The sequence below is a fragment of the Triticum dicoccoides genome, chromosome 3A, assembly GCF_002162155.2.
Source record: "Triticum dicoccoides isolate Atlit2015 ecotype Zavitan chromosome 3A, WEW_v2.0, whole genome shotgun sequence".
Lineage (NCBI taxonomy): Eukaryota > Viridiplantae > Streptophyta > Magnoliopsida > Poales > Poaceae > Triticum > Triticum dicoccoides.
In genome coordinates, this window is record NC_041384.1 from 598611105 (window position 1) to 598633447 (window position 22343).

Genomic DNA, 22343 nt, shown 5'->3' on the forward strand with positions numbered 1-22343 from the left:
TTTTGCCCATGTGGTAAAACCCCTCCAAAACCTCCCCTACACCTTGTGATCAACCTAAGTTCTCTGTCCCAACTAATCCAAACAAGTTTTGGATTTTATTATAATTATTTTCCTCTCAAATCAATTCTGAAAATTATTTGGAGCCTGAGGGATTTTCAAAGCAAGTACTCTTTTTCATTTGAGTTTTGACCTCAAACCAACTCTCCTGGATAGTCCTTTGTACCCACAACCCAGAACCATCTTGATCCACTCCTCCTCTTTTCAAATTTTTCAAAATTCAGTCTCTGCAAGTTTGGACCAGATTTGCCAAATTTGATGAAATTCATATCTACACTCCTCCAAAAATTCCACCAAAATTCAGGCAGCCTTCTTGAGCAATGAGAAGCCACTCCACCAAAAATCAGCTCAAGGAAAAATCTCCAGAGGGCAAAAACATTCTGTCGAACACCTGAACTGCACTATCCCTTTGCAACTTCAGAAAGTTCAGAGATTCAGTTATCTTTCTTCCTTCGTCAGATTCGGTCACGCGGCCACAGTGCACCCTGGCGCGTTGCACGCAGCCTCTTCCCCCTGGCCAGCACCCCGCACGCACGCTTGGCCGATTCCTGGCGTCGGTAGCAGCGAGCCTCGCCGGCGTTGGGAGCTTCTGCGGTGGCTGCACCTCCCGTGGCGGCCAACAAGGGCCCGAGCCCTCTCGCCACGCCACCCGGCGCCGCCCAACACCCCCTGGCTCTCCGCGTGTCCCTGCCGTGCCAGCGCACGCCCGTGGCACCGTCGACGTGGCCCGGCAAGCACGGAACGTGCTTCCTGCCGCCGACGGGCCGCGCCACCCCCGTTCCGTCGAGCTCACCCATAGCACCAAGTCCCAGCCCGTTTAGCGCCTAAATGGGACCGGTGGACCTCAACGACGATGCCCAAGCCCCTAATCCCACTGCACATCCCCGGCACCGCCGTAATCACTCGCCGGAGATCCCCGTTCACGGCAACCGCCTCGGGCCGCCTATAAAAAGGGCCCCCGAGCTCACCGTCGTGCACGCCTCATCCCCACTCCTCACCAACGCCACGCCAGGCCACTAGAGGGACCCCGAGGAGGTCTCCCCCCCAAACTCCGGCCGCCCCGATCCGCCTCGGCCTCCACCATGATTCGCTCCGGTGAGGCCATCTCTGGCGCCCAAACCCCGTCCGTTACCCTCTCTAGCTACCAGGAGCCTAACCCCCTCTTCAATTTGACCTCTGCAGCCCTCTCCGACGAGCCCCTCGACCACCCGAGCCGCCGTCCGCCGGAGCAAAGCTCGCCGTCGACGTGGTACTCGCCGGCGACCACCACCACCACCAACCGACGCGGAACGACGCCCTGAGCACGGAGGTACCCTCCGATCCCCCTGCCTCGCCGTGGATCGCCGCCGGCGACCACCGCGGCTCTCGGGCGCCGACGAGCTTCGCCCCCCCCCCCTTTTTGAAGTTCAAACCTGACGAGTGGGACCCCACCGTCAGCCTCTCTGCCCTCTCTGGTTGAATCGTTTTCTAGAAGCGCCTTCGGGCAAAATGCGTTTTCTCTTTGGGCTGGCGTAGTTCTGCCGAAACGTTTTCTGTTTTTATAAGCTAGCCCCTGGAAATCTTCTGTTTCATTACAGATGAGTCCCTGGACAAAAACCCTTATAACTTTTAAACAGAAAAGTATTTTTGATTGATTCTTTTTCTGTTCTCTTTAAAATTTTGTCTAGTTTTTTATCATATTTATTTGAAAAATATTTGGTATACTTTCTGTGCACTCCTTGGTATTTACGATAGCGCATATATTTTCTTTATACCGTAGATACCGAAGGAGGTGACGGAGCCGCGAACTTCACCGAGCTAGGTTCCGACTACTCTGAACTAGGCAAGCATGTTTGAACTTTTGATATGATGAGTGTCTTGGCATGTTTTGCATTTAGTTAGTCTTATGGCATATTGAGAAGCATATCGATGAACGTTATTTTATGTGATAATGAGGTAAGTGAGTTCGATGATCCATATGTGAATGGATGTGAGGATGAAGGGCCATGTGTTGGCATGAGTATGGGTGAGATGGCAGTGTCGTAGCATGCCAGTCTTACGCCAGACTATGTGACTTCAGTGTCAAACCGTATCGGTCCAGTTCCTCTCATTTCCTTCCCTGTACTACCACATGTTTTCCGCAAGGAATATGGTTTAGTAAGTTGCAAACCGCTTTTCTGGTACACACCAAAAGGAGAGGCCGTGATGATGGTTCCATGGCCCTAGATTAAGGCCAGTCATCCGGTCAGGGGGCATGGGTGTTTCCGGTTGGGACCGAGAGGGGGCACCCCTTAGAGCGCGCGTATATAAATTTGATCCCATGCTATTCGAGATTGTGATCTCCCCGTCTCAAAAGTTTTTCTTGGACGATGTCTAGGGTGATTCCTAGCATCGAGAGGTAGGATGGGTGTGTACTGGTTAGCTGTGTTTTCTTCCGAAATACCGTAAACGGAACTAGTCCTTCGTGACTACGGAAATCCGTTGGCTGTGGGAAAAATTTTGTACAAACTCTGCAGAGTCATATATTCCTCCAAATCATCTATTCCCTGTCCCAGGTCGATATTATCTTATCCTAATCAAATGTCAGTTTTGATGGCAGAGACTCCGGTGATTCGCTCGAATGCTAACTCCGGTTAAATGATTATCCCTGTGGATGGACTAACCCATTTATTCTTATGAATTAAATGTTTATTATGAGTATTATTTACCTGTGAATAAAAGCCCTTTCTGCGATGTCGCTCAGACATCCGACTGTGGCATTGTTGTATTTTACTTTTCTATAAAAGCCCTTTCTGTGATGTCGCCCCGACGTCCGACTGTGGCATTTCTTTTCAAGCCCTTTCTGTGATGTCGCCCCGACGTCCAACTGTGGCATTTCTTTCCAAGCCCTTTCTGTGATGTCGCCCCGACGTCCGACTGTGGCATTTCTTTTCAAGCCCTTTCTGTGATGTCGCCCCGACGTCCGACTATGGCATTTCTTTTCAAGCCCTTTCTGTGATGTCGCCCCGACGTCCGACTGTGGCATTTCTTTTCAAGCCCTTTCTGTGATGTCGCCCCGACGTCCGACTGTGGCATTTCTTTTAAAGCCCTTTCTGTGAAGTCGCCCCGACATCCGTCTGTAGTATTTCTTTTTAAGCCCTTTATGTGGTGTCGCTAAGACGCCCGACTGTGGCATCATTTCCTTATATTTATTTGCTCACCTTTCGAGGCGTCGCTTCAGACACCCGATCGGTAGTTATTTATGTTCTGTTGGGATTTCAGGCGGACTACCGCCGTTTCCCTTTTTACTTACCTTGTTATGCTAATTTTTGAAATGTACATTGGTGAATTATTCATGACGCATCCATGCACGCATTTGTTATATCTTACGTCCGAACTGTCTTGCGAGTACTTTCAAAGTACTCACTGGCTTGTTGATTTGGCCAGATGCTGACGAAGGCGATCTCATGGATGAAGAGTTTGATAGCGAGTCCGACACCTAGAGGAGTCCCAGTCAGTCTCGTGCGACCCTGGATTTGGTCACTGTTTCACATCCGCTTCCGCTACCAAATAAATTCATCGAGCCTCACCTCGACGCTCGATGAGATGACAGACTTAGAGTCTTGTATTTCTCTCCCCGCTGTGTTTTTCCACCACCACCCTATCCTCGAGTCAGTAGTATGCCTCCACACCACTGTGTCATGTCCGCCATTATGTATAATTATTGGCGTGCTTGTAATAATTTGGTTGAGCAACCGTAGTTCGACCCTGTAATATATTTTATGCTACCGGCTTATTGTATCAAGAACTTGTCTACCAGTGAGGAGGATTTCTCTCATACTGGACTCAAAAGATTGGTTTCTCAATAAATATTTTTATTGGAAAACCAGTCATGACAGGGTCTAGGAAAAGGAAGACCCCTCCGCCGGACTACGCCGCCAACACCGAAGAGGGCGAAGAGGAGTGGCCAAACAGGGCCAAGCGTCCGGCAAAATCGTAAGTTTGGATATCAGAGTAACTCATGATGTTCCTTTGTTGCACATCTTTCCCTAATGTCGAATGTAATTATGCAGTCCGCCCCGGGCCGAATTCGACGAATCGTCGGGCGGCTCCCTGGACTCATCGGACGTGAACTCAGTTCTGCCTGCTATCTTCCCCCGCACTGCAGACGACGCCAAAGTGGCATCGCGACAAGCTCCGGGGCAGGAGGAGGTGGTCCCGGAGGAGCCGCAAGGCAACCTCCCAGACTCTAGGAGTGAAGGGGATAAGGCTCCCCGGGGCTCTCAGTACGGCTTTGTGCCGGACACCGCGCCGGAATCTTCCACAGTTCCGGACCGCGGTAGGCGAACTCCTTCCAAGAGGAGCAAGCCTTCTGAGCCGGCGGCCTCCGTCCAACCGGAGGTGCCGGACAATCTGCTGGAGGTGCTTGACGACGCCTCCATCGACGAGGGGCACCATACTATTATGAGTACGGTGATCCAGAAGGTTCAGTCCGCCAAGAGCGGACTGACTGAAGCTTGCGCTAGCCTTCTAACAGGTTTCGAGGTAAGTAAAAATATGTAAAAATATTACCGCATAGACAGTAGCCCCTGATGCTCTGTTTGGCCTTCGGAAAGAAAAGCCGAATAGAGGATCTATTAAATATCGCAGGAGTCTAACAAAAAAGAGTCAATATGCGTATGCAGGCTTCGCTGCTATCCACCGTCGCACTGACTGCGGAGGTGGGTGTCCTGAAGCAGGACCTCGAGCGGACCGAGCAAGAGCTCGGCCTTGCCAAGCGGCGGCTCGAGGAAGAAGAAGGTAAGAAATACCTTACAGAAAAAGTGCCTATAAAAAGGCTTGATTACAAAAAGAGTAATAGGATTGTACTGCTTATTGTAGGGGCCACGACTGAGGTGGCGACCCTTAAGCAGGCGCTGTTTGAGGCTGAAAAGAAAATGGCCGCGAAGCGCACCGAGCGAGACAGACTTGGGGCTCAGGTCGGCAAGGTGCAGCAAGAGCTGCAGGCTCTCATGAAAAAGCATGAGAGTTTGGAGCTGGAGTCGAAGGCGCAAGCATCCGAGCTCGCAACGGCCCTAGAGGCTGCCAAGTATGCCAAGGCCGAAGCCCAAAAGGCCCTCCAAGAGTTGGAGGAGATGAGGAAGATAGCAGCGGGTAAGGCATTCTTTATGCAAAGCAGAAATATAAAAGTGAACTACATGTTACTTACCCGAATCCGGAGCTCTCCAGGGGCCTTCGCAGATCTTCCCCGCAGCGTATCCGACGCTGCCGCATTCTACCGAGCTGAAGAGGGTAGCTCGACGGAGAAGGTGTTCTGGTCTCAGTATTCTGAGGCCGGACACCATGTGCCCTTGACCGACCAGCTGAAACAGCTGGTCGAGCTCCACAAGGCGGCCGAGCAGGCCATGAAGGGCTTCATAGTTCGGCTGTGGCCCGGAGAGGCCCTGCCTGGGAGCTATTTCGGGCTGGTGCGGCGGCTGGTGGAGGCCTGTCCGAGGCTCGAGGTCATCAAGCGCTCCGTCTGCATCGAAGGTGCCTGTCGGGCCCTTGCCCGTGCAAAGGTGCACTGGGGTAAGCTGGACGGTGAGAAGCTTGTGAAGGACGGGCCGCCGCCGGGGAAGGAGCATCGCAAGCCCGAGAACTACTACAAGGATGTTCTTGCAGGTGCCCACCTTGTGGCGGATGAATGTACCAAGGATGTTATATTTGAATGAACCCGCTCGTGTTTATCCTGTGCGCTGAAAACTTGTTCATATGCGCTAAGCAATGCTTATTGAATTTAAAATATTACTTTCTGTGCGGCCGTTTATCAAAAAATTGAGAGATGGCCAGTCGTCGGCTTCTGCCCCCGTGCCACTAGTGCTGGGGTGTTCGGGATAAACCTGAGCGCTCTTTTTCCCATAGTTGGGTCCTTCGAGGGAGGCGCTCAGCACAACGAACCAGGCAATCGGACTATAATGCTTGAACACTCTCACTTAGCCATAGAACTCTATAATTTTAAATTTCGGCGAAGCCCCTAGTTCGGAAGACCGAGTTCGGGGCGCTATCCACACCTTGGCCGGACAAAGCCAGCTCCTCGCTCGAAGCGGCATAAGCCTTTAGGGACTCGAAAAACCTCTCGAACAGCGACCAGTCTCTCGCCACATCATGACAGTCAGTTTTAGCTTTCTCCACTGAGGTGCTTAACCCAGCTGAACCGGGGCACAATCGCAGTGGTTCTCCTAGTGCTACCTTAGCCGATAGAGCGGAACGTAAGGCACCAAAACATAGGAGTCGGGCAAACCCAACTATTGACCCAAATCATGATTCGGAGCCGATGCATATAGTGAAGTTCGGGGTGCCGCACTTGTGAAAGTGTACGGACTTCTGACACCATTATGAGGGGTACTGAAGCCCCTGGAGTGTTTGCCGTACCATGGTGTACGGGTGCAATCATGTCATTTAATAGACATAAATGTGAAAAGAAGATAATGCAAAAAATAGACAAGAAGCTAAGCATTGTTTATAGAGAGGCTATTTATCAAAGTCGAACGATACAAATAGTGCGGTAAGCAAAAGATATTGGACTATTCAGTATGTCCTGACCAGGGGAAGGCCGCGGAATTGTATTTAAAACAGGTATACCGCTCGTAACAGAGACCACCTGGGAGTTCCATAATGCGGCATGGCTTGTCTGCCTCCCTGGATCTTGCATCATTTGTGCGGCAGTCAAATTGCCGAACAGGTCGTCCGAAGTATGGAGTCCTGAAAGTAACAAAAAATTAAAAAAAGAATCCGGCAGCCCCTAGTACGTTTTAAGCCGTATTTTGGGCGTGCCGTTATTGTGCCCCTTCCCCTGCGCCCATTGTATTTCGAGGGCGTAGTTATGTACGCGAGGTACTGGTTTCGCTATGTCGTGAGAGCTGGGGTTGGGGCCGCATTGCTACGCTTGCTCAGAGTGTGCCAGGCGGTCCTGCTGTGGGTTGCTCTGGGCGCGCTTGGCAGTGTCTGGCTTTTTAATGGCCGGACTGGAGAATTGCCTGAGAAGGCTACTTTGTACCTCCGCTGCGAGAGTCGCCGTATGCTCCTCCGTACGGAGGGAGCGTTCGGTGTTTCCATTGACCGTAATTACTCCTCGAGGGCCTGGCATCTTGAGCTTGAGATATGCGTAGTGCGGCACCACATTGAACTTTGCGAATGCAGTTCGTCCGAGCAGGGCGTGATAGCCACTGCAAAACGGGACTATATCGAAGATTAACTCTTCGCTTCGGAAATTGTCCGGGGATCCGAAGACCACGTCAAGTGTTACTGAGCCTGTACAGTTGGCTTCTACACCTGGTATAACGCCTTTAAAGGTCGTTCTTGTGGGCTTAATCCTTGAGGGATCTATGCCCATTTTCCGCACTGTATCCTGATAAAGCAGGTTCAGGCTACTGCTGCCGTCCATGAGGACTCTTGTGAGATGAAATCCGTTGATGATTGGGTCGAGAACCAATGCGGTGAAGCCGCCATGACGGATGCTAGTGGGGTGGTCCCTTCGATCAAAAGTGATCGGGCAGGAGGACCATGGGTTGAACTTTGGGGCGACTGGCTCCATCGCGTATACGTCCCGCAACGCACGCTTCCGTTCCCGCTTGGGAATGTGGGTTGCGTATATCATGTTCACCGTCCGCACTTGTGGGGGAAAGCCCTTCCGTCCATTGTTGTTCGGCGGCTTGGGCTCCTCGTCGTTGCTGTGCAGCCCCTTGTCTCTGCTTTCGGCCCTTAACTTGCCTGCCTGCTTGAACACCCAACAATCCCTGTTAGTGTGATTGGCTGGCCTTCCGGGGGTGCCATGTATCTGGCACAAGCGATCGAGTATTCGGTCCAAATTGGATGGGCCCTGAGTATTCTTTTTGAATGGCTTTTTCTGCTGACCGGATTTATAGCCTTTGAATCCGGCATTGACTGCCGTGTCTTCATTGCTGTCGCTGCTAACGCGGCATTTTTGCTTATTCCGACGTGTCCTGCCACTTTTGTCCTTGGTATCCGAATTACCAGGGTTCTTTGATAAGTTGTTACTGCGAGATAGCCAGCTGTCTTCTCCCGCGCAAAAGCGGGTCATGAGTGTCGTGAGGGCTGCCATGGATTTCGGCTTTTCCTGTCCCAGGTGCCGGGCAAGCCACTCGTCGCGGATGTTATGCTTGAAGGCTGCTAGGGCCTCTGCATCCGGACAGTCGACTATCTGGTTTTTCTTTGTTAGGAACCGTGTCCAGAATTATCTGGCCGATTCCTCTGGCTACTGAATTATGTGGCTTAAGTTGTCGGCATCCGGTGGTCGCACGTAAGTGCGTTGGAAGTTGTCGAGGAATGCGGCTTCCAGGTCCTCCCAAGAACCGATTGAATTTGCTGGCAAGTTGTTAAGCCAATGCCGGGCCGGTCCTTTAAGTTTGGGCGGGAGGTATTTGATGGCGTGTAGATCGTCGCCACGTGCCATGTGGATGTGAAGGAGATAATCCTCGATCCATACCGCCGGATCTGTTGTGCCATCGTATGATTCGATGTTTACGGGTTTGAAACCCTCTGGGATTTTATGATCCATTACTTCATTCGTGAAGCATAGCGGGTGTGCGGCGCCTCTGTACTGGGCTATATCACGACGCAACTTGGAAGAGCTATGTATGTTGTGTTCGGCCCGGCCGGATTTGTTGTATCCGGAGTGAAGATCATTGTCACATGCCGTAGGGCGCCTGCGTGATCCGTAGATCGATCTTGTTTGTCTTGCCTTATCCTCCAGTATGTCTCGCAGGTCGGGCGCATTTTCCCGTGCCTTAGTTGAGCAGCGTCGGGGCATGGCTTGGGTGGAGGGCCGAGAGGCCTCTCTATCGCGGCCGCGAGGTGGCCGGTCTGCCATGTCATGCGCTGGTGATGTTGGTGCTTCCTTCTCTAATCGGGGTAGCGGCCTATGCTTCGGGTAACTCTTGGAGGGGCGTTCGAGTTCATACTCTTCGGCCGTAAGGACTTCAGTCCATCTGTCAGCTAGCAAATCTTGGGCAGCTCTAAGTTGTTGCTGCTTTTTCTTGAGGCCGCTTGCCGTGGCTAAAAGCCTGCGTTTAAAACGCTCTTGTTCGGCGGGGTCTGATGGTATGACGAATTCGTCGTCATCGAGGCTTGCCTCGTCTTCGGAGGGAGGCGTATAGTTATCATCCTCGACCTCTCGGTCTGCCGCTCTCTCATGAGGGCCGGCTTCTCCATCTTCCTGTGCCGAATCTTGCTGAGGTGGGTGTTCTTCGGCGCTATCCGGGGTAGTATTATCCCCCGTGCCGGAATCACCATTTTTGCTTTGGCGGGATTTAGAGCGGCGCCGCTGACGCCGGCGCTTTGGCTGTTTCTTGGGGGCGTCATCCCCCACTGTTCCATCGCTATCTCCATCTTTTGGAGTATCCACCATATATATGTCATATGACGAGGTGGCCTTCCAGCGCCCTACAGCTGCTGGTTCCTGTTCGTCTCCTACATCGTCGTCCATGCCGTCGATGTCTTCGGAGCTAAAGTCAAGCATGTCGGTTAGATCATCGACAGTGGCTACAAAGTGGGTGGTGGGTGGGCTTTGAATTTCCTCATCATCCGTATCCCACCCTCGCTGACCGTAGTCCGGCCAGGGCTCTCCTGATAAAGAGAGAGACTTAAGAGAATTCAGGATGTCGCCAAAAGGTGAATGCTGAAAGATGTCTGCGGCGGTGAACTCCATTATCGGCGCCCAATCGGATTCGATTGGCAGGGGCGCGGGGGGTTTGGAGTCCGGGAAGGAGTCCGGATCCTCGGAGTCATGGGTCGTGCAGAGTGCGGGGATAGCGTTCGGCTCGATCGCTTTCAGGATCGCAGCCCCCGAGGTGACGTCCAACCGCTCATCCTCGATTGGCGCAATAGGCTCCGAGTTAGGGGTCGGAACCGATGCGTGTTCGGCCTCCAGGACATTGTCCAGGGGAAGAGCTAGATCATGCCCCTCGAGATAGTGCGGTGCGCTTGGCCGTGGCTCGAGCTCGTCGAAGATCAAGTCTCCGCGGATGTCAGCCGTGTAGTTTAAGCTTCCAAACCTGACTTGATGGCCAGGGGCGTAGCTTTCGATCTGCTCCAGGTGGCCGAGCGAATTGGCCCGCAAAGCGAAGTCGCCGAAGATGAAGATCTGTCCGGGGAGAAAAATCTCACCCTGGACCGCATCATTGTTGATGATCAAAGGAGCCATCGGGCCTAAAGGCGAGGACACAGAGGAACTCTCAATGAAAGCATCAATGTTGGTGTCAAAACCGGCGGATCTCGGGTAGGGGGTCCCGATCTGTGCGTCTAGGCCGGATGGTAACAGGAGGCAGGGAACACGATGTTTTACCCAGGTTGGGGTCCTCTTGATGGAGGTAAAACCCTACGTCCTGCTTGATTAATATTGATGATATGGGTAGTACAAGAGTAGATCTACCACGAGATCAAGGAGGCTAAACCCTAGAAGCTAGCCTATGGTATGACTGTTGTATATGGAGTTGATTGCCTACGGACTACAACCCTCCGGTTTATATAGACACCGGATAGGGTTAGGGTTACATAGAGTCGGTTACAATGGTAGGAGATCTTGAATATCCGCATCGCCAAGCTTGCCTTCCACGCCAAGGAAAGTCCCATCCAGACACGGGACGAAGTCTTCAATCTTGTATCTTCATAGTCCAGGAGTCCGGCTGAAGGTATAGTCCGGCTACCCGAACACCCCCTAATCCAGGACTCCCTCGCGCACCAACCAGCTTATGCACTCAAGACCATCCCCATTGCCTGGCCTTTCGTAGTTTGGGGTCTAGACATGGTGGGACCATTCAAAACAGCACGAGGTGGTTTAACTCACTTACTTGTCGCAGTGGACAAGTTCACCAAGTGGGTAGAAGCAAAGCCAATCAAGAAGCTGAACGGTCCGACTGCCGTAACTTTCATCTCCGATATCACAATTCGGTACGGCATACCACACAACATCATCACTGACAACGGCACAAATTTTGCCAAAGGCGCCTTGGCCCGTTTCTACGCAACACAGGGCATCCGACTAGACCTAGCGTCCGTCGCCCATCCCCAGTCAAACGGCCAAGTGGAGCGAGCAAACGGCCTCATCCTGTCTGCATCAAACCTCGGCGGATCGAGCCTCTAGAGCGCTCGGCTGGCTGCTGGCTCGACGAGCTGCCATCCGTCCTCTGGAGTCTGCGCACGACTCCAAACAAGTCAACCAGCTTCACGCCCTTCTTCCTCATCTACGGTGCCGAAGCCGTCATCCCAACTGACATAGAGTTCGACTCCCCACGAGTCACCATGTACACCGAGGAGGAAGCAGAAGAAGCACGACAAGACGGCGTCGATCTGCTGGAAGAGGGCCGGCTGTTGGCACTCAGCCGGTCCAGCATCTACCAGCAGAGCCTGCGCCGATACCACAACAGGAAGGTCAGGCCAAGATCTTTCCAAGAAGGCGACCTTGTGCTCCGGCTGATCCAGCAAACAGCCGGCCAGCACAAGCTGTCGGCGCCTTGGGAAGGCCCTTTCATCATCAGCAAAGTACTGGGCAACGATTCCTACTACCTGATCAATGCTCAGAAGCCCCGAGCACGCAAGAGGGACGACTCCGGCAAGGAGACAGAGCACCCATGGAATGAAAATCTCCTCCAAAGATTTTACAGTTGATGCAGTATGTACCACGCTACCTTTTGTATTAAAGTACCAAGACTTCGGGCCCCCCGAGACGAACTCGGGGACTGCCCTCTTTTGTCTGTATAATAAAAATTATGCTTACAAGTATGTTACTCTTTGTCATGCCGCTTGGCACCGGGCTCGACAAGTCGGCCCGGGGACTTGCCGCCTTGCACTATGAAATGCTTCCTGCAGCCGGACAAGTAGTGTGTAACACCTAAACCGTCTTCTGTCTGAAGCCGCAGCTCGCAGACCGACTGTACGGTGGGCAGAGGTAAGGTAGAATGGGTGTTCGCATGAAAAATGGTTAAGGACTCAAAGCATAAAACATAGCTCAAGACGGCTTCCAGCCTTTCTCGCAGACCGACTCTCGGATAGTCGGATTGCCGTCTTCTATCCAACTTGCTCAAAAACTCTTAAAAACGGCTAAGTACTCGCTTTCCCAAAGTAGCCAAGCACTTGATCCAGCAACAGTCCGCAGAGCGGCTGTCCGATTGGCAAGGCAGGCAACTAAGCGAAAGCGGCAAAGGAAAAAGCCAAAAGAGCAATGAGCAAGAAAAGATAGAACTCGGATAAATATATTTACATAACATAGGCCCTTGGCCGAATTTTCAAGCAGAGGTTCAAAATACACCCCGCGGGTGGAATTGTGCGAATTAACCAAGTTCTTCAAAGACTACTGAAGCAGACAAAACAAAGATACAACGGCAACTTAGGAAGCAGCAGACGGATTCGGAGGGTCGAAGGACGCGCCAGCGCCAGGCGTCGGGGCGGCCGACTGGCTAGTCTCGGCTTGATCACCTCCGGCGGCAGTCGGGTCGGTCGCACGTGGCTTGTTGCTAGAGGCATGGTCGAGCTGAGGCTGGCCGTCTGCTCCGTCTTCTGGTGCCTCCGCTTCGCCTCCGTCCTCCGCCTCGCCCTCTTCCTCGATGCTGGAGTCAATCACCTCCACCGAGTCCTCGCTGTAGTCTGGGTTCATCCCAAAACACTTCGGCGGTACCTCCTCGCCGTCTTCAGACCGCTCGGGGACGAAGATGCTGGTGTCGGTGTACTCGGCGATCACCACAGCACGCTTGACGAGGGCGTCTTCCATGGCTGCCAGCTCTGGCTGGGCCTCCGACCGAAGCGTGGTCAGCCGGTCTAGGTCCAGCCCCGGATACCACGCCTTGACGAACTCCAAGGCTCGGCGCGCTCCAGCTCGGGCCGAAGAGCCCTTCCAGGCCTCAAGACGACCAGCGGCGACCTCCAGCCAGTCGGCCGTCAGGCTGGGGGTGCACGGAGCCTACATATCCGGCCACAGGGCAGCAATCACCTGAGCGCTGACACGCTGAAGCCGGCACAACATCCGGTGAGCCAGCCGAAGGCGAGCCTCGGTGCTCAGGACGTGCTCGTCAAGAGTTCAAGGGGTGTCGACGGCAATCTCTGCGCCCTCCGCCCTCGGACCTTCACGGTCAGCCTCGATGGCTTGGATGGCGGCCTGCGACTGCCCAAGGAAGAAGTCTGCAAAGACAGGAAGAAACGAAGAAGCAAGTCAAAAACCAGGAGTCGGCATGACTTTAGTCGGCAGCTCGAAGAAAGAAAATAAAGAAACTCACCATCAACGATGTCTTCAATCTCGTGGAAGCCGGAGAACAGCAGCGCCTCCTTGTGAGACCAGGAGGAGCGCTCGCTCACGAACTCATCCAGGAGGGCGGTTTCCGTCTCCTCTGCCTCCCTCTGCGCCTTCACAAGCAGCTCCTTCTGCTCCGCCAATTGAGTGGCCAGCAGATCGCGCTCCGTGGCGAGCTTGCTGCATTCCTTCTCTTTGCCGCGCAAAGCGAAGTTGGCGTCGCTCAGCTGCTGTTGAAGAGCAGCGTTGGCCCCTGAGAAGAAGAAAGAAAGAAGGCGTTGAGTCATCAGGAAAAGAAGGTCGCCAGGGAGATCCGGCCCGGCTGCTCAGTAGTCAGCCCGAATCTCGGGGACTACAGCCCGCGGGTGCGCCAGCGCGCCCCCGCGAAGAAGGAAAAGAACTTACTCCGGCTCTCCGATAGATCGGCGGTCCGCTTGCCCAGCTCTTCAACGTTACGGTTGAAGGCAGTGACACGGAGGTTGTGGTAATCCTGCGACGAACGTTTCAGACATAAGTTAATACCCGGAGTTCATCAATTGGAGTTCCGGGCTGCCTGCTCAGCAGCCAACCCGAAACTCGAGGACTACACCCAGTGGGTGCGCTGACGCGCCCCCACAGAGAGGAACAAGAAAAACAAAGGCCAAAGGAAAAATATACCCGGACGGCTGCCCGTGACGCCAGCTACGCCTTGGTGCAATTCTGGAGAGCGTCGCCCTCGGTATGAAGCTTCGCCTAGACGTCTAGAAGCGCCTGGTTCAGCGGCCTTGTGCCACCTCCTCGCACCCACCCAATGGGCGCGGCGCTCGTCGTTTCGGCGTCTGGGGTCGCCGAGCTGGCGGTGCCGGCTTCCAGGGGGCAGGGCGCCGAAGTCGCCATTTCCGGACGGCGGCACGTTGGCGAGCCGACTTGGAGGAGCAACCTCGCCACGGCCTCGTCTTCGGTCGGCGGCACCGGAGGGTCCGCCGGCTGCTTTCCTCGTGCACCTTCAGACGGCGGCGGAGGTGGCGGCAGAACGTTCACGTCCAGCGTAGAGGGGTCGCCGCCTTCCCTCTTCACGACGGAGTTCTCCCCGCCGGTTTCCCCAGTCTGCCCCGTGAACTCCGGAGGCAGCGGCGCAGAGTTCAGCGGGGTGACGAACACCGCCGACTAGCAGCGCGCGGCTTCCTCAGCCTCCCGCTTCGTCGCGGCGGCTGCTTCGGCCTCCGCCAGTTTTTTCTTGGCGGAGGCCTCCGCCCTGTCGGCCTCCGCCCTGTTGGCCTCCGCCCTATCGGCCTCTGCCTTCTCCAGGCGGAGGGCCTCTTCTTCGTTGCGCTTCTCCCGCGCATGCCGCTCCGTCGCCTCCCGGAGGTCAGTAGCGGGGTCAATCCGCCGAGTGGTGGCGGACGTCTCCCTAACCCCATGGCGGAGGCGGCGGCGACCCTCTCAAGAGAGAGGGGAGCCCTGAAGCAAGGGGGGCAGGCAGAGACTCAGACAAAGTCACAAAGAAAGAATAAAACTTTGAAGACAGAATACTTACGCGGAGACCAATGGCGGCTTCTTCACTTCCTTACGGAAGCGGATGGCCTTCGCGGCCGCCTCGTCCAGCCGGGTCACCGCAGCCGAACCCTTAGGCTTCTTCGGCCGACTGCCGAACAAAGTCGGCACGGCCCTGCGCTTCTTCCCGCCGCCTGGAGCACCCGGCGCGGCAGAAGAGCCCGCGCCTGGCTGGCTGGCTCCTGGCCGATGACGAGGGATGACTTCTCCCTCGGCGTCATCGTCGGGCCAGTCGGCGAAAGTGGCCGAAGGCCTGAAGCCACCTACTATTCCTCCTCCTCCCTCGGTGTCGTCCTCCAAAGCCGCCGCCCCCAGATCGGGGTCATCGACGTCGCTTTCCGCCCGGTCGGCGAGGAACTCACGGGCCGGCCCCGAGGTGCCGGCTGGTGGGTGGAGAATGGGATTCTAACCAAAGCCAACTGGTCAAAACAAAACTCGGCAAGAAAGAAGACAAATCAAAGAAAGAAAGGAAAGGCGGCTCACCGCGGGCGGGGGGTTGGCGCGGGAGTATGGCTCCTTGCTGAACCGCCAATCCTCTAGGAGCCTGCTGTCCGAGAGGTAGTTCACCATGAAGGCCACCTCTTCGTGAGGCATGTCCTTGGTGCACATCCGGCTCGGGTCGCGGTGCCCGCTCATCTGGCATATCATATGGGGGTGGCCTTGGAGTGGGAGAACTCGGCGCGAAACGAAGGCGGCCAGCAGGTCCGGACCAGTCAGACCCTCCGACTGTGTCAGCACTCGGAGTCGCGTGATGGCGCCGGCTCCCGCAGGCAACAGCGACTTGGCCCGGTACGACCAGTTGGGCAGTCGCCCAGCCGGCGGGCCGGCTTCAAAAGCCGGCAGGTTGACCTAGTCCCCCCGCTCGGAGGCGTTCTTGACGTAGAAGTAGGATCTCTGCCACATCTTCACCGACTTGATCAGCGAGATGGAGGGAAAGGGATTGTCGGCCCCCGACCTTCGCACGACGATGAAGGTGCCGCACTGAGCCGACACGCCCGCAGCCTGGGTGCCGAGCTTGGAGAAGAAGAACTCCCCCCAGAGCTCGAGGGTGGGGAGGACTCCGAGGAAGCCTTCGCACATGGCCATGAAGGCGAACAGCAGCACCACTGCGTTGGGGGTGAGGTGGTGTGGCTGGAGGCCATGGAACTCCAGGAAAGACAGAAGAAACTGCTCGCCGGTAGCCCCAACCCGCGCAGGCAGTGCGAGCGGAAGATAACCCGCTCGCCCTCCTGTGGTGCGGGGGAAATCTCCCCCTTCGGTGCAAGACGCACCTGCACGCGATCCTCGCCGGGGAGACGACGAGTCTGGCGGAGGAACTCGATGTGGTCTTCATGAACTTCAGAGCCGTCCCAGGTGCCGGAGCGCACTGGGGGAGGCGCGGTGGCGGAGGAAGAACTCATCGCGAGCTATCGCCGCAGCGTTCGCCGGAGCTTGGGCACGCGGCGGAGCAAAGAAGAAGAGGAAGGAGGAGAGCAAGGAGCGGCAAGAAGAAAGAGAAAAGGAGTAGTGGGAAGGAGGGACGCGTGAGCCCCCCCTCTTCCCCCTACTTATAGCCTCGTGGGCTGCGAAGCCGAGGGGGCGGACGTGGGGATTTACTGCGCCCACGACCCCACGACCCCCACAATCCACGATAAAGCTATTGTGCGCAGTAACTCCACGGGAATCCCAACCTTCCATCGGGGCCGCAGCGGATCCGCTCGGGCGCCGAGGCACGGTAGTGGTGGGCCCCACCTATGGGTCTGTCCCGTCGCGCGCGTAGGCTGACAGGACGGCCTAGCCACGTGCCATCGCGTGTCAGGCCTAGAACGGGCGGCCGCCTGGAGGCTTAGCTAGCACGCCACTTAAATCCCGCCGCGACGTTCGAAATACTGAGCGAGTCGGAATTGAGTGAGTCCGAGTTGAGCAAGTCCGACTCCTTCTAGTCGGCCCGGCAGAAGTCAATCAAAGACCATGTGTTGAGCACCCGGAAGGAGAAACTATTGAGGCTTCTCGGCCGATCATCCGCGGTGCCTCACCAGCTTTGGGGACTACTGTCGGAGAAATGGGCCACGGGTAGGCCAACCCGAGCCCTAGAACCTTTCAAGACATCGGGGCAGGCTGCGCCCCTCAAGACCCCAGGACGAAGAGCCGCCTCCTGAGGAGTCGACGGCAAGACGGACTACTGCCCGCTCATGGCCGAGTCCCAGAGACGACTTCCAGAGAAGCCGGCTCTGGGGAGTCGGCCTGCGACTCTAACAAACCTCAAGACCCCAGGACGAAGAGCCACCTCCTGAGGAGTTGATGGCAAGACGGCCGACTGCCCGCTCACGGCCGAGTCCCAGAGACGACTTCCAGAGAAGCCGAATCTGGGGAGTCGGCTTGCGACTCCAACAAACCCCATGACCTCATCAAAGGGGACGAGGCAGGGGCGTGGCTATGGCGAAGCCCACCCCCGCCCCTCACCAAGGGCAGGCATGGCCACAACACGTCGTACCCCGGAGGATCTTCGTGCGGCGTGGCACTGTTGCCATGCCGGCCCTGACATCAGCACCGCAGGACCGAATCCTGGACCCACGACGGCTTGTCTGTACGGCCTAGGGGCAGCAGGCCCCACTAGTCAGTGAGACCTCGGGAGACGGCAGGAGAGCCACCAGTCAGGCCCGTCGGGAGTCGGCCCAAGGGAGACGGCCGAGCCATCCCCCGGAGCCCACACGCCATTAATCAAGATGTGATGGGGAGTTGCAATAGTGATCGCCCGCCAGGCGGCGGGGCTGTTGCCACGACCTCATGATCAAGCCCGCGTCATCAGAAGCACGGCTACAGTAATCAGCAGCAGGCAAGACCCGCTCGCGGCGGACGCGGCCTGCCGGCTCCGTACCAGGCCAGTCGGCGGGCCCCAGCGGTCGGCAGAGAAGACGGAGGCCAGAGGCACTGACGGCTGGGCCCGCGTCCAGCCAGATTACCATTGTACCCCTGGGGGGTAGGCCTATATAAACCCCCTAGGGCACCCATGCAAAGGGTTGGAACCCATTAGCTCTAGACCAGATCATATAGAAGGGAGAGAGCTAGCCTTGCCCTCTCCTACCTCCAAGAAACAGCTCAAGGAGCAACCGTGTAAACACTTGGCCATAGTGAACATGCGGAGACCCCGCAAAGCAGCAGTAGGGGTATTATCTCCTTGGAGAGCCCCAAAGCTGGGTAAGATTCACCGGCGTGCATGTCTTCACCTCATCCCATTTCCAGGCACCGGCGACGTTCTACTCGCCCCCGCCATGATAAGCCATCCTTTGGCATATGTCGCACCAAACCCCCGACAGAAAGAGATTTTTACTTCTCAAAATTGTGTGACATTGAGATACTGTGTCAGCGACTTGAGCTGGAGCATCTACCGGTAAAAATGATTTTTTTTGCATATATTTACTAACTAGAATTTCTGGTCTGCATTCTAGGGTCATAGGTTCTGAATTCCTAGTATCTTTTGTACAAAGAGATTGTTATCTGCTTTGAAAACTTAAAGATTAAGGTTCTTATCTATTTGACCAAACATCTACTAGTCTATCTATACTCTATTTTCACTCCTAACTTACTACGAGTGCATCTTAAGCTAAACCAATGGGCAAAGTGGCCAAGTACATCGGTGACTTGCTTTTACTCACATGTAATATGCTTCTACTAGGGATTTGTGAAATTCCAAGCTGTGACACATGACCGCACGAGTAAAATATGCAATCTGATTTTTTAGCTCACATATGGCTCAACGTGAATAAACTGAGAGTGGATAATCCTTTGATTTTTTTTGCTGTGGAATGATTTCAGTGTTACATAATCTAACCCTCAGTAAAGAAATATAAGATGTTTAGATTATATTTCTTTATGGAAGGAGTACATTCTTTTCCTTTTCCTAGGTGGTCTCACACTGGCATGAAGTTTTTTGGGCACCGCTAGGCGCCGGCGCACCGGCCGAACGTTTCGGCCGGTCCTACCCTAGCCGCCCGATCGGCCCCTCCCAAGCCGCTAGATCCATATCCATCCAGGCTATCTTCTTCCCTCAGGCTTGCGAGAAAAGGACCCTCCGCATCTCATCAGCCATGCGCTCTCTAGTGGCCGTCCGCATCGCCGGTTCCCACCCTCGCCGGCCGTCCCTGTCGCCGGTCCCCGCCCTCGCCGACCGTCCTTGTAGCTGGTCCCCACCCTTGCCGGCCGTCCTCGTCGCCGCCTCAACCCATGTAGAAGCTGAAGGAAATATGCCCTAGAGGCAATAATAAAGTTATTATTTATTTCCTTATTTCATGATAAATGTTTATTATTCATGCTAGAATTGTATTAACTGGAAACATAATACATGTGTGAATACATAGACAAACATAGTGTCACTAGTATGCCTCTACTTGACTAGCTCATTGATCAAAGATGGTTAAGTTTCCTAAGCATAGACATGAGTTGTTATTTGATCAATGGGATCACATCATTAGGAGAATGATGTGATTGACTTGACCCATTCCGTTAGCTTAGCACTTGATCATTCGTTTACTGCTATTGCTTTCTTCATGACTTATACATGTTCTTATGACTATGAGATTATGCAACTCCCGAATACCGGAGGAACACTTTGTGTGCTACCAAACGTCACAACGTAACTGGGTGATTATAAAGGTGCTCTACAGGTGTCTTCGATGGTACTTGTTGAATTGGCATAAATCAAGATTAGGATTTGTCACTCCGATTGTCGGAGAGGTATCTCTGGGCCCTCTCGGTAATACACATCACTATAAGCCTTGCAAGCATGATAACTAATGAGTTAGTTATGGGATGAAGTATTACGGAACAAGTAAAGAGACTTGCGGGTAACGAGATTGAACTAGGTATTGGATACCGACGATCGAATCTCGGGCAAGTAACATACCGATGACAAAGAGAACAATGTATATTGTTGTGTGGTTTGACCGATAAAGATCTTCATAGAATATGTAGGAACCAATATGAGCATCCAGGTTCCGCTATTGGTTATTGACCGGAGATGTGTCTCGAACCCGTAGGGTCCGCACGCTTAAAGTTCTATGACGATCGGTTTTATGAGTTTATATGTTTTGATGTACCAAAGGTAGTTCGAAGTCCCGGATGTGATCACGGACATGAAGAGGAGTCTCGAAATGGTCGAGACATAAAGGTTGATATATTAGAAGCCTACATTTGGACATCGGAATAGTTCCGGGTGAAATCGGGATTTTACCGGAGTACCGGAGGGGTTACCGGAACCCCCCGGGGACTAATGGGCCTTGTTGGGCCATAAGGGAAAGAGAGAGGGGCCGGCCTAGGGTAGGCAACGCACCCCCTTCCCCTATCCTAATTTGACTAGGAGAAGGGGGTGTCTCCCCCCTTTCCTTCTCTTTCTCTCCCTGCCTTCCCCCCTCCTAGTAGGAGTAGGAAAGGGAGGAATCCTACTCCTACTAGGAGGAGGATTCCTCCTCCTAGGCGCGCCAACAAGGGTCGGCCGGCCTCCCCCTTGCTCCTTTATATACAGGGGCAGGGGGAACCTCTAGACACACAAGTTGATCACAAAGATCTCTCCCAGCCGTGTGCGGTGCCCCCTCCACCATAATCCACCTCGGTCATACTGTAGCGGTGTTTAGGCGAAGCCCTGCTGCGGTAGCTTCATCAACATCGTCACCACGCCGTCGTGCTGACGAAACTCTTCCCCGAGCTCTACTGGATCGTGAGTTCGCGGGACGTCACCGAGCTGAACTTGTGCTAAACGCGGAGGTGTCGTACGTTCGGTACTAAGGATCGGTCGATCGTGAAGACGTACGACTATATCAACCGCGTTGTCATAACGCTTCCGCTTAACAGTCTACGAGGGTACGTGGACGACACTCTCCCCCCTCATTGCTATGCATCACCATGATCCTGCGTGTGCGTAGGATTTTTTTGAAATTACTATGTTCCCCAACAGTGGCATCCGAGCCTGGTTTTATGAGTAGATGTTATATGCACGAGTAGAACACAAGTGAGTTGTGGGCAATACAAGTCATACTGCTTACCAGCATGTCATTACGCGAGACTGGTTCTACCGACGTGCTTTGCACACAGGTGGCTGGCGGGTGTCAGTTTCTCCAACTTTAGTTGAACCGAGTATGGCTATGCCCGGTCCTTGAGAAGGTTAAAACAACACCAACTTGACGAACTATCGTTGTGGTTTTCATGCGTAGGTAAGAACGGTTCTTGCTTAGCCCATAGCAGCCACGTAAAACTTGCAACAACAAATAGAGGACGTCTAACTTGTTTTTGCAGGGCATGTTGTGATGTGATATGGTCAAGACATGATGCTATATTTATTGTATGAGATGATCATGTTTTGTAATGGAGTTATCGGCAACTGGCAGGAGCCATATGGTTGTCGCTTTATTGTATGCAATGCAATCGCCCTGTAATTGCTTTACTTTATTACTAAGCGGTAGCGATAGTCGTAGAAGCAATAGTTGGCGAGACGACAATGATGCTACGATGGAGATCAAGGTGTCGCGCTGGTGACGATGGTGATCATGACGGTGCTTCGGAGATGGAGATCAAAAGCACAAGATGATGATGGCCATATCATATCACTTATATTGATTGCATGTGATGTTTATCCTTTATGCATCTTATTCTGCTTTGTTTGACGGTAGCATTATAAGATGATCTCTCACTAAATTTCAAGATAAAAGTGTTCTCCCTGAGTATTCACCATTGCCAAAGTTCGTCGTGCCGAGACACCACGTGATGATCGGGTGTGATAAGCTCTACGTCCATCTACAATGGGTGCAAGCCAGTTTTGCACACGCAGAATACTCGGGTTTAACTTGACAAGCCTAGCATATGCAGATATGGCCTCGGAACACTAAGACCGAAAGGTCGAGCGTGAATCATATAGTAGATATGATCAACATAGTGATGTTCACCATTGAAAACTACTCCATTTCACGTGATGATCGGTCATGGTTTAGTTGATATGGATCACGTGATCACTTAGATGACAAGAGGGATGTCTATCTAAGTGGGAGTTCTTAAGTAATATGATTAATTGAACTTAAATTTATCATGAACTTAGTACCTGATAGTATTTTTGCTTATCTATGTTGTTGTAGATAGATGGCCCGTGCTGTTTTTCCGTTGAATTTTAATGTGTTCCTTGAGAAAGCAAAGTTGAAAGATGATGGTAGCAATTACACGGACTGGGTCCGTAACTTGAGGATTATCCTCATTGCTGCACAGAAGAATTACGTCCTGGAAGCACCGCTGGGTGCCAGGCCTGCTGCAGATACTGCTGACAACGTTAAGAACGTTTGTCAGAGTAAAAGCTGATGACTACTTGATAGTTCAGTGTGCCATGCTTTACTGCTTAGAACCGGGACTTCAATGATGTTTTAAACGTCATGGATCATATGAGATGTTTGAGGAGTTGAAGTTAATATTTCAAGCAAATGCCCGTAATGAGAGATATGAAGTCTCCAATAAGTTCTATAGCTGCAAGATGGAGGAGAATAGTTCTGTCAGTGAG

General features: G+C 53.5%; 1 pseudogene; it reads left to right on the top strand.

Moving 5' to 3' along the window:
- The window catches only part of LOC119272643, a 72270-nt pseudogene that overhangs the window by 17552 nt on the left and 32375 nt on the right, over positions 1-22343 (top strand).